This window comes from Peromyscus californicus, unplaced genomic scaffold, assembly GCF_007827085.1.
Source record: "Peromyscus californicus insignis strain IS unplaced genomic scaffold, ASM782708v3 Scaffold_18__1_contigs__length_77618521, whole genome shotgun sequence".
In the NCBI taxonomy this organism is placed as follows: Eukaryota; Metazoa; Chordata; class Mammalia; order Rodentia; family Cricetidae; genus Peromyscus; species Peromyscus californicus.
Genome location: NW_026294480.1, coordinates 42,672,621 through 42,687,088, shown reverse-complemented (window position 1 = coordinate 42,687,088; position 14,468 = coordinate 42,672,621).

Here is a 14,468-nt window from a genome sequence, read left to right as displayed (position 1 = left end):
CCACGATTACAAAGTGGGGCCGAGACAGGAGCCCTTAAGACCTGAGATCTGGATGTGCCAGCTCTCTTGGTTCCTAGATCCTGGATCCTGGACTCTGGAGGTAGACTGAGCAGAGTTCTCCAGGGAACACCGATGGACTGCGCTACACCTTTCCCAGACCCTGCAACCTACCTATCCCTTTACTTGTAAGTTACCCCACAAAATAAACCTCTCTTTTAACTACTTGGAGTTGCCTTAATACTACAACCAATAATGGACCTTGGAGGAGAACCTACTGCCAGCACTTTACTAAATCAGCATAATTCCTGTGTTCTAAATATTTATCTTTATGCCCACACATGTGTGTAGCTCTCACACCTCATCAAAGAACCTGCTTTTTTTGCAATAGATGAAGATTCCCATAGAAGACCACAGCTAGTTAAAATGCAGAGAACAAGTAGACATGGGGTACCCAGCCCCAACTGATAATATGTCTACAAGACAACTGCACCTAAGGTTTAGGAAACATTGTTGAAGGGAGGGAGGAAAGATTCGAAGAGCCAGAGGAACAGGAAATACCCTAAGATTATGTATTGAGGAAATGACAGAGAAGCTTCACCCATGATACCACAACAAGAGCTGAACTAGGGCACACTAATAGACACACTGACGTAAGAGGGGAGATCTCACGGGCCCAACCCCCAGACAAACTAACATAAAAGAACCCCAGGCAACCGAGGAATCCTGAGAGCAGGAGACCCAGACTTCCTTGGGGGTGAGGGCCCTAAGTGTATATCCAAATGGTCAGCCCCTAAATCGTATGTACAAGTAACACTAAACAGAATGAGTAGGTTGTATTTATATATATTTAAGCATTTATATATGTACTGATAGCCAAAAGAGTTCATAATTTCAAGAGGAAAACAAGCTGAGGTTCCATGGGAGGGATTGAAGAGTGGGAAGGAGAGGGGGAAATGGTGCGATTTTTAATTTTTAAAACTTAAGTAACTATTGGGAATGCCCACAGGTGGGTTTACAATAATGGAGGCAGTTTCCAGAGCTGACCAAAATGGTGTTCTTCCTTCTTGTCATAGCAATAAGGTATTTGTGTTGGGTTACCCTGAACCACTTCGGAAGGACACAGATATAGGGGTAGTTGTCTGTTCTTCACCCCTGAAACACCGCCCCTAGAAGGCAGCAGGTAACTGCTAGGTACCTGCCCCCCACCCGGGGCGTGGCCGAGTCGGGACCCCTTAAGACGGGAGATGGGGAGATGCGTATGTGCTCATTCTCTTGGCTACTTCGTGATCCTGGATGCTGGATTGCAGACCAAGTCAGAGTTCTCCCGAGAACCGCCTTGGACTGCGCCTCACCTCTCCTGGATCCTGTAACCGATCCCTTTGCCGGTTGTAAGTCGCCCCAAAATAAACCTCTTTTGACTATCAGATAAACTCCGTGGAACTGCCTCGTTAATTGCCACTTTACACAGAGAAGGCTCTTAGAAGGATGACACAGAGCTTGGGGAGTTTGGGTGTCCTGTGGTTTTCATTGCCGTTTTTCTGGTTTTTTGGTTTTTGAGACAGGGTCTCACTATACAGCCCTGGCTAGCCTGGAACTCATTATGTAGACCAGGCTGGTCCAAATGTACAGGGATCCTCCTGCCTCTGCCTCCCAAGTGCTGGGATTACAAGCAAGTACCACCATTCTCAACTGAGAACACAGTAGTAAAGCAAAGAAAATGTCTTATTGTTTCTAACGGCACAGCTGGATTATTTGATCTATCCTGTTAAGGGAAGGTATCACTCATACAAATTAGTTGATGGCTTCTGATTGGCTAGCTTTAAACTTATTTTCTGTAATACAAACACAAGACGTAGCTTGAGTTTCACTTACAGCTACGAAGTGAGCAAAATTAGATTTATTTCTAAAAATTTAAAGTATTTGGTCTCACTCATTAAAAATATAATCAATTAAAATATAACATCAGAATCAAAAAGCCCAATAAGTGTATTAAAAGTCATACACGATGGTGGTATACACCTTTAATCCCAGCACTCGGGAGGCAGAGGCAGTCAGATCTCTGTGAGTTCGAGGTCAGCCTGGTCTACAGAGCGAGATCCAGTTCAGCCAGAGCTGTTACACAGAGAAACCCTGACTCAGAAAGCAAAACAAAAAGATGAAGTTAGTCAATGGCTGAAGTACTTACTACAATTATTTTTATTCAGTTGTATCTCTTATCATTGTAATTAGCATATTCAGAGAACAAAATTAGCCTGGTGAGACGGCCCCGTGGGTTGAAAGCACTCGGCCGTGCAAAGAGGAACACCAGAGTGTGGTTCCCAGAGCCACAGGGGAAGGAAGGAACCAATTCCTAACGTTTCTCTTCTGACCTCCACGGGGTGTGTTCCAGCTCTCACACGTACATGCACACCCAAATCACACACACTCACACACACACATATACACATCATACATACATACACATCATACACACATGTCAAACATACTCACATATACATCATAAACACATCAAACACACACACATCATTCACACACATACATCATACACACAAACACATCATACATACAAAGCATACACACAAAATATACACACATCATACACAATAAAATATTTTCTAAAAAGAACAAAATTGACCTATAATACTCTATAATTTCTGATGAAAAATATTTCACTTACTTTTTTATTATTAATGAAGTAAGTCATACTTGAGAAAACATTTCTCCTTGATTTTTGTTTTAATTTCTTTATCACCTTATATGGAAAATTAAGACATTTTCAAAGATTAAAACCTGGTCTTTTTATCCTTTTAATATGAAATATGGTTTGGGGACAAGAGAAAATGTGAGGCATGTAAGTCCAATTTTAAACTTTGTAGTAAGAAAATTAAAATAGGTAAAATTAAGTATATATGTTCATCCTAATATATCATACCTACATGTGATCAATATAAAATTATTGAGATATTTCAGATCCTCAAACTCTTTTTTGGGGGGAGTTGAGGACCAAACCCAGGGTCTTGTGCTTGCTAGGCAAGCGCTCTACCACTGAGCTAAATCCCCAACCCCCAGATCCTCAAACTCTTATTCCCGCTATACCTGTAGCACATCTCAGATCACGCCATCTGCATGTCAAGCATCTAGGTAGAGGCCAGGGCACCACAGGACTGTGCAGCCCTTATGGTAATGGGGCTCCTCCTTTCTCCTCTTCTGGTCATTTAATCTAGCCCATTCTCATTCCTCAGTTGTTCATCCTTGGGTTCAGACACTACAAGAAGTGAGTAACTTCTTAGTTCTGTTATTGGTCTGAAACGATAGGAAAGAGCCTTATGGAGCCTGGTTAAAAGGATAAACAATGGAGGAAGACTGTCAGATCACTTGGCCATACGGAGATCCCATTATTTACGTGTGATTTTCTGAGTGTGGTGTTTCAAAACACATTTGGGATTGTATGTATTTTCATTTGCAGTCAGATTTTTCTTCAATATCATTCTTTTAAAACTGAAGCCTCAGAGACTGGTCTTCTGCAGTGAAGACAGCCAGGGTGACAGACAGCAGACCCTGTCATGGCAGTGCAAACAAACACTGTCCTTCCACCTGCTCCTCAGATACTTGATCCCAGGCTGCATGTGCGGTGGAGACACAGAGCACACGGCTTCCCTGAAGGTGGTGCTGTGAGCTCAGGAAGCAGTTAGCCCCATTCAATAGCTTATTCGGGATTTCTCGGACTCTTAACAGGTTCCTAAAGTGAAATGTATACATCTAAGGTACTCTGGTGCTTTTAATCATTTTTTTTTCTTTTTCTTTTTTTTTTTTTTTTTTTTGGTTTTTCGAGACAGGGTTTCTCTGTGTAGCTTTGTGCCTTTCCTGGAACTCGCTTTGGAGACCAGGCTGGCCTCGAACTCACAGAGATCCGCCTGGCTCTGCCTCCCGAGTGCTGGGATTAAAGGCATGCGCCACCACCGCCCGGCCGCTTTTAATCATTGTAATTGCTTTTCCCCTCCTTTTCATTCTTTTCCTTTCCTTTTGGAAACCAAACGAATTGTTTGTAATAAGCCCATTGGCTTCTTGTTGCTGTTGTTGGGTGCTGGGGATCAAACCCTCCCCCGCCCATCATTAACTTCTGAGTGAGAGTTTTACTAATACATCATCATTTCCCTTAAAGAATCTAAAACTTGCCGGATGGTGGAGGTGCATGCCTTTACTCACAGCACTCATGAGGCAGAGGCAGGTGAATCTCTGTGAGCTTGAGTCCAGCCTGGTCTACAGAGTGAGTTCCAAGACAGCCAGGAATACACACAGAGAAATTCTGTCTCGAAAAACAAAAACAAAATCTAAAATTTAAAATTTAATCAGATGCTATTGTCAAACACTGTAAGAAGCACTTTTGTTTTGTTTTATTTTGTGTCCAGACAGGGTTTCTCTGGGTAGCTCTAGCTGTCCTGGACCTGACTCTGTAGATCAAACTGGCCTCTGACTCACCTGCCTCTGTCTCCCAAGTACTGGTATTAAAGGCATGCACCGCCACCTGCTAAGCACTCTTTTTTTTTTTTGTTTTGTTTTGTTTTGTTTTGTTTTTCGAGACAGGGTTTCTCTGTGTAGCTTTGCGCCTTTCCTGGAACTCACTTGGTAGTCCAGGCTGGCCTCGAACTCACAGAGATCCGCCTGGCTCTGCCTCCCGAGTGCTGGGATTAAAGGCGTGCGCCACCACCGCCTGGCTTGCTAAGCACTCTTAAGTAATTTATGGCCTCAGATTAGAATCTGACCCTGACTGCATCAGTGATGGAATGTTTTTAAAGTTGCGTGCGTGTGTGTGTGTGTGTGTGTGTGTGTGTGTGTGTATCATGGCTCCAATTTACTTCAGTACTTGATTTTTCTAGAAAAATAATGGCATAAACTTTCTTTTTAGGATAGTAGATAAGAAGATAAACTTGCCGGGTGGTGGTGGCGCACGCCTTTAATCCCAGCACTCGGGAGGCAGAGCCAGGCGTATCTCTGTGAGTTCGAGGCCAGCCTGGGCTACCAAGTGAGTTCCAGGAAAAGGTGCAAAGCTACACAGAGAAACCCTGTCTCGAAAAACCAAAAAAAAAAAAAAAAAAAAAAAAAAAAAAGAAGATAAGCTTTTGGTTATTAACTGGAGAGTTTTAAAGGAGCCTTTATTTTGTTGCCTGCTGTAGCGATGAAGAGCGGCAGGGAAGGAGGGAGGAAAGTAATAAAAGGGAAAATAGACGTTGTTTTTATCACCACCGGCCCCTGGACTCAGACCGAACTGGGCAAGGTGTAAGGGAACTGAGATGCTTCGTCATCAGCCGTGGAAAGATATGATTCAAGCAACCGAAATGCTTGTAATTATCTCACTGCTCAAGAAGCTAAAATTATCCCGACTCACACCAGTAATCCCAGCCCTTAGGAGTCAGAGGCAGGAGGATAGCCAGCCAAGCTACATAAAGAGTTTAAGGCCAGCCTAGATAACTTGAGAGAGCCTGCCTCAAAGGAGAAAAAAAAATGTTTACACCGTTAGAGAAGCCTCACTTGTACAGCAGACCTCAGTTTGAGACAATGTAATTTGAATACATGTATCCAGTGTGTTGTGGATACTGGTGCTCTTAGCTTCCCAGTAGAGGTTCTTTTTTTTTTTTTTTTTTCTTTTTTTTTTTTTTTTCCTTTGGTTTTTCCAGACAGGGTTTCTCTGTGTTGTTTTGGTGCCTGTCTTGGATATCACTCTGTAGACCAGGCTGGCCTCGAACACACAGAGATCCGCCTGGCTCTGCCTCTTGAGTACTGGGATTAAAGGTGTGCACCACCACTGCCCGGCAGAGATTCTTAAAGCTTTATCTACATTGTAGTACTGAGAACTCGCCCCTCAGCTGCTCCACAAGATCATCACACTTAAAGGAAACACTGCCAATTTGACTGCTCCAGTAAGCACATACCTGAATAAACACAGAAGCCCCGGGTTAACATTTTCCATGCAGTACAAGTTAGCAAGTGGGTTATAATTGCAACACAATCGTGTTGACTTTCTGGTAATATTATCCACAAGGATCTGATTTACTAGAGGAGAACAGGGGAGGGCAGCCCTCAAATTCCTCTTCATGGGAATAGGAAACAGTAGCAGCACGCTAGAGAAGTCTGCAGTGGCACACCTGTCCATTCCTTCAGATGTTTATAAAGATAAAACAGTGGCCGGAGACACCACCTCTGCCCTCTCGTCCTATCAGATGCCACACACTCCGGTTAAAATAAACACACACACACACACACACACACACACACACACACACACACACCCCTATTCAAATAGCACCCACTACAGATCGACAAGAGTGTCCTAGGCTGGGGATCTCGCACTTGGCAAGGCCCTGGGACTGATTCCCAGCACTGGAAAAGATCCATTTTCCTTTGGGAGCATTGAGACAAGGAGGGAAGAGAAGATGTTTAGTGTCACACCTCTAACACCCACAGACTGTGAGAGTGACAAAATGAGACACAAAGCCTCGGGGATAGTCAGGTTTTTTATATATATAAAGCCATTTTTAAGCTCTCCCTTCAAGCTAAATAGTTTCCATTCCAATTTCTCAATTCTTTGTTTACTGTCCTCTTTTAAATCCTCAGCTTTCAATATTTATCTTAGATTACATAACTGAAAACTACATCACCGTTTTAAAGGTGGCGCAAATGGTCAAATTTTAGAAGAAATATCTTATTTTTATTTCCTAGCATTTTCTTCCCTTTTGCAAAAAAAAAAAAATAGCTGCAGAAAACGTTAATGATTCAGTACATATTTGTTAAAATACTCAACCACATAGTACGGGTTAAATGAGTTGTGCTGGGGCAGCCGAAGCATTTGTTGACAAACAAGCAGAAGGACTGGGGTTCTGATTCCCAGAGCCCATGCAAATGCCAAGTAGACATGGCAGCGACCCATAATTCCAGCACTCAAACTGGGTTCATTGGACAAGCTGCTATCGAGACTTAGCTTGACTGTTCCTACCATCTGCTAAGGTCTGGGTTCAATAAGAGACCTGCCTCAACTAACAAGAGGGATGAAAATCAAGGAAGGCTTCCCAACATCAGCTTCAAGACTCCACTACAGGCCCACACATGTGCACATGTGTGCTCTCACACATCTGAACACAGCATACACACTTTCTCTTTATTCATGGTCAGGAATTTGGCTGGTTCTTGATTGCCAAAAACTCCTTTGATTTTTATGATTTTGCTTTTAACATGGAAATTTCTTTATCTGGTTGCTGTGTGTGTGTGTGTGTGTGTGTGTGTGTGTGTGTGTGTGCATATGCCCATGAGTGTGCATCTGGAAGTGAGAGATTGACATTAGGTGTCTTAATCAATCATTCCCCATCATATATCTGAGACAGGGTTTTCCCCTGAACCTGGAGCTCATCGTTTTGGCTAGGCCAGCTGGGCAGCATTCTCCAGAATCCCTCTGTCTCCACCCACTGGTTACACATGCATGCCACTATGCCTGGTTTTAGATGAACTGAGGATCTGAACTTGGGTCCCCGTGATTGCACAGTGAGTGCTTTACCGTTCAGCCCTTAGACTCCACGTTTTATATATATACATATATACATATTCTGTAACTGAAGCATAATCTCTGAGACTCCATGGGTGTTTTGGTACATATATCCAATTGTGTGGTGCTCAATTCGTGATAAATACATCTGTTCACTTACCAGAAGAAAGGAATTGGAATGCTTCCACACTTCCCAGTTCTATTTTCTGACGCTTTAGCAGATAATACGTGAAAGTAAGAATTAAACAGAGATAAACACTCGGAATTCACAGAGGAAAGATGCTAAAACCTATCCACTCGCCGAGAAGGAATGAGAACTCCACCCAGCACTTGTGTACTCAAATGAGCAAATGTATGAGTGCCTCAAAAGTGATATGCGTAAGGCCTGGAAGTGAGACTGGGCCTCATAACACCTGCATTGCCCAATCAGGCAGATTTAATAATATGCCCAAATTCCACAGCTCGCAGGTGGCTACCTAGGATTAATATCCAGCTGACCTTCAGAGGGCCTCATAACTATCCTGAGAGTTTTTAGTGAATGCTGGTGATAATTTTTCTTGTACTTTCTTTTAAAAGTACAACTAGGGGTTGGGGTGGGAAGGAAGCAGGGGATTGCTTATTTTGTTTTGTTTTTAATGAAGCTCAAGTTTGGGGAGATAGAGACAACTACCGTGGGGAAGACATGGCCGTGGGCAATTGTACGACAGTGTAAACGTAAGGCAGCTGCTCATTACATTGCACCAGTTGGGGATCAGTAAGATAAGAATGGAAGTGTGTGTGTGTGTGTGTGGGGGGGTGCTCTGTGTTTACTTGGTCGGGTCTGACGGCTGTGGGACTGGCAGGTGAGAGAGATTTGTCCTGACTGTGGGCCAGGCAGGAAAACTCTAGCAACAAATGGCGTCCAACGTGGTGGCAAGAGTTTCCACCTAAAACCTGAGAAAAGATTCTAAAACGGAGCTAAAAACAGTTCCTAGTTGTCTCTTTCAAGCTAGCGGCAGCCTGCCGGTTTGAGCTACTGGCGGGTTCCTAGCGTGTATGCTCGACCTGCAGTATGGCGGGAATGAGTCCTCTGCAAGTGGCACATTAAGCTGTGTGGTGGATTTAGCCTTTGCTAGTACAAAACAAAAAAAAAAAAGAGGTTTTTGGGCTACACGCTGCTTGGATAAAAGCATAGACCCACGATAGCTCCCAGAGCTGGTGGTAAAGTACCACGCCATGTTGGGAAGCTGAGGTGGGCGGAGCCAGCAGCCACAGCTGCTGCAGTTTAAAGCAATAGATTCACAATAAGACAGATTCAGATGTAATAGTTTAAAATGTGTGTAAAATATACGTAGGCTTAAAAGAAAAAAAAAGGTGATATATACAGTATAGAAACAAATACATGGTTTTAAAAAATAAAGTCTTTAAAGAGATAGTAAAATTAATATAAAAAATAAGCCACGTAGAGATGACTATTACACAGAGAGTCTGGATTGTGTTGTCTTTGGGATTCTTAACTACAGAGAGATATTTGATTGTAAAGGAAGCTGAGTTAAACCAGTATGTATATTTTAAAGATACTTTGACTTCAAAATTTGGATGTAAGGATATGTTGCTTTGGAAAAGAGTCTCTTTTGTTTCCACAGAAAGCAAGAGGCTATGGATTTGTTCCAGATTAAGACACATCAGGTTTGACCAGCCAAGACCACCTGAAAGGTCTCCGATGACACCATGGCCCAGATGATCCAACATCCAGAACCGTTTCAAGGCAACTGGCTCAGATGATACAGCCTCACGGACTACTCCATGATCCTAAAATTTTCTTTGTTTCCCCAGAAGATACAGCGCCCCCCTCCAGCAGGAAGTAGTAAGAGAAGCTACGCCCAAATTCCCAAATATACCAAGCTGACTTTGGAGATGTGTAAAGGTTAAAACCTTCCTTTTTAAGAAAAGAAAAGGGGAAGTGCTGTGGGATGGTCTGTATGTCAAATGTGTTGCTGATTGGTCAATAAATAAATCACTGATTGGTCATTGGCTAGGCAGGAAGTATAGGCGGGACAAGGAGGAGAATAAAGCTGGGAAGTGGAAGGCTGAGTCGGAGAGACACTGCCAGCCGCCATGATGAGAAACAGCACGTGAAGATGCCGGTAAGCCATGAACCATGTGGCAAGGTATAGATTAATAGAAATGGATTAATTTAAGCAGTAAGAACAGTTAGCAAGAAGCCTGCCACGGCCATACAGTTTGTAACCAATATAAGTCTCTGTGTTTACTTGGTCGGGTCTGACGGCTGTGGGACTGGCAGGTGAGAGAGATTTGTCCTGACTGTGGGCCAGGCAGGAAAACTCTAGCAACAACCGTGGGGAAGACATGGCCGTGGGCAATTGTACGACAGTGTAAACGTAAGGCAGCTGCTCATTACATTGCACCAGTTGGGGATCAGTAAGATAAGAATGGAAGTGTGTGTGTGTGTGTGGGGGGGTGTTGCTGAAGAGATGGCTCAGAGGTTAAGTGCACTGACTGCTCTTCCAGATGTACTGAGTTCAATTCCCAGCAACCACATGGTGGCTCATAACCATCTATAGTGAGATTTGGTGCCCTCTTCTGGCCTGCAGGTGTACACACAGGCAGAACACTGTATACATAATAAATAAATAAGTACATCCTGAAAGAAAGAAAGAGAGAGAGAGAGAGAGAGAGAGAGAGAGAGAGGGATCATAGGAGTGCGACACTACGACACTACCACCTGGCTGTGTTTGAATATTTAGTCCCCAGTTTGCTGCTGCTGTTTCAGAAGGCCATGGAGCCTTGAGAGAGACCATGCCTTGCAGATTACAGCCCAACCCCGCTTTCTATCAGACTCCTGAACTGTTCCTCTCCTGTTCCTCTGAGATGTGAGGAGGTGAGGAGGCTCAGCCACAGGAAGTCCCCAGCACCTTTGGGCCACCTGCTTCTGTGCCTTTTCTACACCCTCCAAATGTGCGCCAAAATGACATTTCCTCCCTTAAGGCCGCTTCTTGAAGCCAGGCACACGCCTTTAACCCCAGCACTGGGGAGGGAAAGGCAGGCAGATCTCTGAGCTCGAGGCCAGCCTGGTCTGAAAGAGTGCTCCACCACTGCCTGGCGGGAGGTGGATCCTTGATGAGGAAGTAGGTTGTTTAAGGTTCATAGAAGTCCAGCACTGCTTCTAGCCCTAGGAGCCTCTCCTCTTCCCTCCCCTCCTCTCCCCTTCCCTCCTCTCCCCTTCTCTCCTCTCCCCTTCCCTCCTCTTCCCTTCTTTCCCTTCCCTTCCCCCCTCTTCCCTCCTCTCCCTTCCCTTCCCCCCTCTTCCCTTCTCCCCTCTTCCCTTCCCTTCTCTCCTCTTCCCTTCCCCCCTTTCCTTCCCTCCTCTTCCTTTCCCCCCCTCTTCCCTTCCGTCCTTTTTCTCACTTCAACTCTTTTCTCCCCCCTCCCCCCCCCCCCCCCCCCCCGCCACTTCAGTCTGTTCTGCTGAAATGTGACTAGTGAGGAATCCCAAATCATGCTCTCACCATGGAGCCACCTACCACAATGCCACGATAGTTAGTTTTGGTTCAAACTGTGAACTAAAACAAGCCCTTCTTTCCTTAAGCTGCATCTTGTCCGGTACTTGTTCATAGAGATAAGAAAAGCACCTAATGCCCTTCTCCACCTTGATGTCAGCTCTCCTAAGCAAATGATTTTGCCCGAGTTCTTTCCCAAATGCCATTTCTAAATCTGAAAATGTTCCTCTAATTTCCTGGCTGTTTCCACACATAAAGGCCTTTTACAGGTTGAAAGACTCCGTGAATTAGTACTAGGAGAGCACAGAACTAGTAGAGCACAGTACTAGTAGAGCACAATACGAGTTGACTTAAAACAGTTTCATTTGAGAGCTCACATTAGAATAAAGTCCATGATCAAACATCTCAGAAAGCTGGCAAGATGGCTTAGTGGGTAATGGCGTTTGTCACCAAGCTAGCAATCTGAGTTGGATCCCTGGGACTCACAACGATAGAAGAAAAGTAACTGCTGTACATTGTCCTCTGGCCTACACACACACACACACACACACACACACACACACACACACACACACACACAAAGTACATAAATGTTGGAACACAGTCAAGGAATGGAGTCATGTGAGGAGAATTCTGAGTGCTTATGAGAACACTCCAAGAAATCAGGACAAGGGTCTTGTCACCTCAGTTTCTTCAAAACACAGAGCTGTTCTTGGAATGTCTTTTTGTGCTCTTGCCAGGGGTAGCAGATCGGGTGGGTTTACCAGTAGAGTGCTTGTCCAGCATGCTCCAAAGTCTTGGGTTCCTTCCCTAATACCACACACATCCCCAAATTAATACAAACTAAACGTCAGAGACCGTTAGCTCTCTTAACAAACCATCAGTTACCTGTTTAACTGAAAATTACCTGTGAGTCATTTAGCATACAGTATATTCTCTAAGTTGACCTGATTAAACCATCACTATAAATATGAAACATTTAATAGAATGAGGGTGCTACTGTCTATATAATTGAAAAGCAGTTTACGTTTTCACACACTAACAGTGTGGTACAGTCATGCTCGTGGCCTTAAGCTTTTACTCTAATTTATTTTAGTACTTCCATTTTTAACCCGGCTGTGAAAAGCTTCTGTCCAGTATAAAACCATTAAGACTTTTCATACTTTCACAAAAACTCTTGTTTAGAAGATAATGCTTTGAGAAGTTCACAGGTGTGTGTATATAATTGAGAATGTATTACAATGTATTTTGATTGCACTCACTCCTCACTCTTCCCCTCATTCCTCCCAGATCCGTCCCTTGCCCCACTTTTCCCACTCATGTCCTCTCTTTTTCTTAAATATCCCAGCAAGTCCATTTGTGCTACCCGTGTACTTAGAGATGTGGAACATGGCAGACTTACCCGGGCCACCCTTAAAGAAAACTGACTCTACCTCCTCTGTCTGCCATCAACTGTCAATCAACTGTCAATACCTCTTCAGCTACAGATCAGGGCTTATGAGCCCTGTCTTAAGTCAGGGTTGCTATTGCTGCAATGAAACACCGTGAGCAAAAAGCAAGTCCAGGAGGAAAAGGTTTATTTGGCTTACACTTCCACATTGTTGTTTATCACTGAAGAAAGTCAGGATAAGAACGCAAACAGGGCAGGATCCTGGAGGCGGGAGCTGATGCAGAGACCATGAAAGGGTGTGCCTTGCTGGTTGCTAATAATGGCTTGCTCAGCCTGCTGTCTTATAGAACCTAGGATCACTGGTCCAAGGATGGCACCACCCACAACGGACTGGGCCCACCCCTATTGACCACTAATTGAGAAAATGCCTTACAGCTGGATCTTATGAAAGCATTTCCTCAACTAAGGCTCCTTCCTCTCTGATGACTCTAGCTTATGACAAGTTGACACACAAAACCAGCCAGTCTAAGCCCCAAATACTTCCAAAGTGAGGAATCTTCTACACTAAGCTCAGACACAAAGGTTGATCTTCTATTGTAGATGGAGCTTTTTAAATGTTCAAGAAAGTTTCTTTCCTTAACTGTATAAACATTTTTCTTTGATGTAGTTACTTTCATTATTCATGGAATAACTTTGAATTCATTTAAAACTTCGATAAACTAGATGTGATGGCCCACAACTATAATACCAGCACTCAAGAGAAGGAGGGTCATCCCTGGCTACATAGTGAGTTCCAGGCCAGCCTGGACTGTATATGAACCTTTATCAGAAAATGACTTAGGACTGAGCTTGGTAGCTCAGCTAGGAGAGTGCTTCCCTAGCACACATGAGGTCCTGAGTCAGATAGCCAGTATTTCATGACTTGGCTATAGTGGTGAATGTGGAGACGGGTTCAAGGTCGTTTGAGGCCAGCCTGGGCATATGAGAAATAAAAAGTCCCATAAAAGTAAGGTTGACACATGACTTCACTTACCCTCTTCTCCCCACACTCGGCAGAGCTCTCCAATCCTGGGACACACATTATGGTGAAGACACTTGCTATGGAGTCTTTACTTGCAAGCATAAGTATTAGCAAAACTTTCTGAACTTAAATGCCAACGTGTCTGCTTTCAGCTTAGAAACAAAAGAGCCTAAACCTAAGAGGTCACATCTGTCCATCCTGTAGCTGGGGCTGGATTTGTAGTTTACATTTGCTTTGTGTAATGCTGGTCTTCTCTTGTTCTCCAATCAACTTTCTGGTTATATTTCTTTTTGTTCATGGATTGCCACAATGGTTAAATTTCACTGTCAAATCGGCTCAATTTAGAGTCAGCTAAAAGACATATCCTCTTAGTATTTTTTTTCAGTCACTGTGACAAAATACCATGACCAAGGCAAATGAGAAAAGAAAGCATTTAATTTGAGGTTCACAGTTGTAGAGGGTTAGAGTCTGTGATCACCAAGGCAGAAAGCATAGCAGCAGGCAGGCAGGCAGTCATGGTGCTGGAGCTGTACCTGACAGCTTACATCTTAATCACCAAGTAGAAGCTAGAGAGAACTAACTAGCCATGATGAGAGCTTTTAAAAACTCAAAGCCTGCCCCCAGTGATGAACCTCTTCTAAGAAGGCCATATCTCCTAATCCCTCCCAAACAGTTCCACCAACTGGAGACCAAGTAGTAAATGTGTGAGTCTGTGAGGGTCATTCTCATTCAACTCACCACACATCCATAAAAAAATTCCACACAAATCGTTCGTGGCTGGATTCATAATTGCCAACATTTAAAAGCTGCCAACATGTCTGTCAGTAGGTGAGTGATTAAACTGTGGTACATGAAAATAATGAGATGTTATCCAGCATTAAATAAGCTATAAAATCCATGAAAAGTCATGAAAGAGACATAAATGCATATTACTAAATGAAAGAAACTGACTTCATGAGACTATACTGTATTATAGTAGGACAGGCCCATAGGGTTGAGGAAATTGGCTCAGACCAGTTGCCA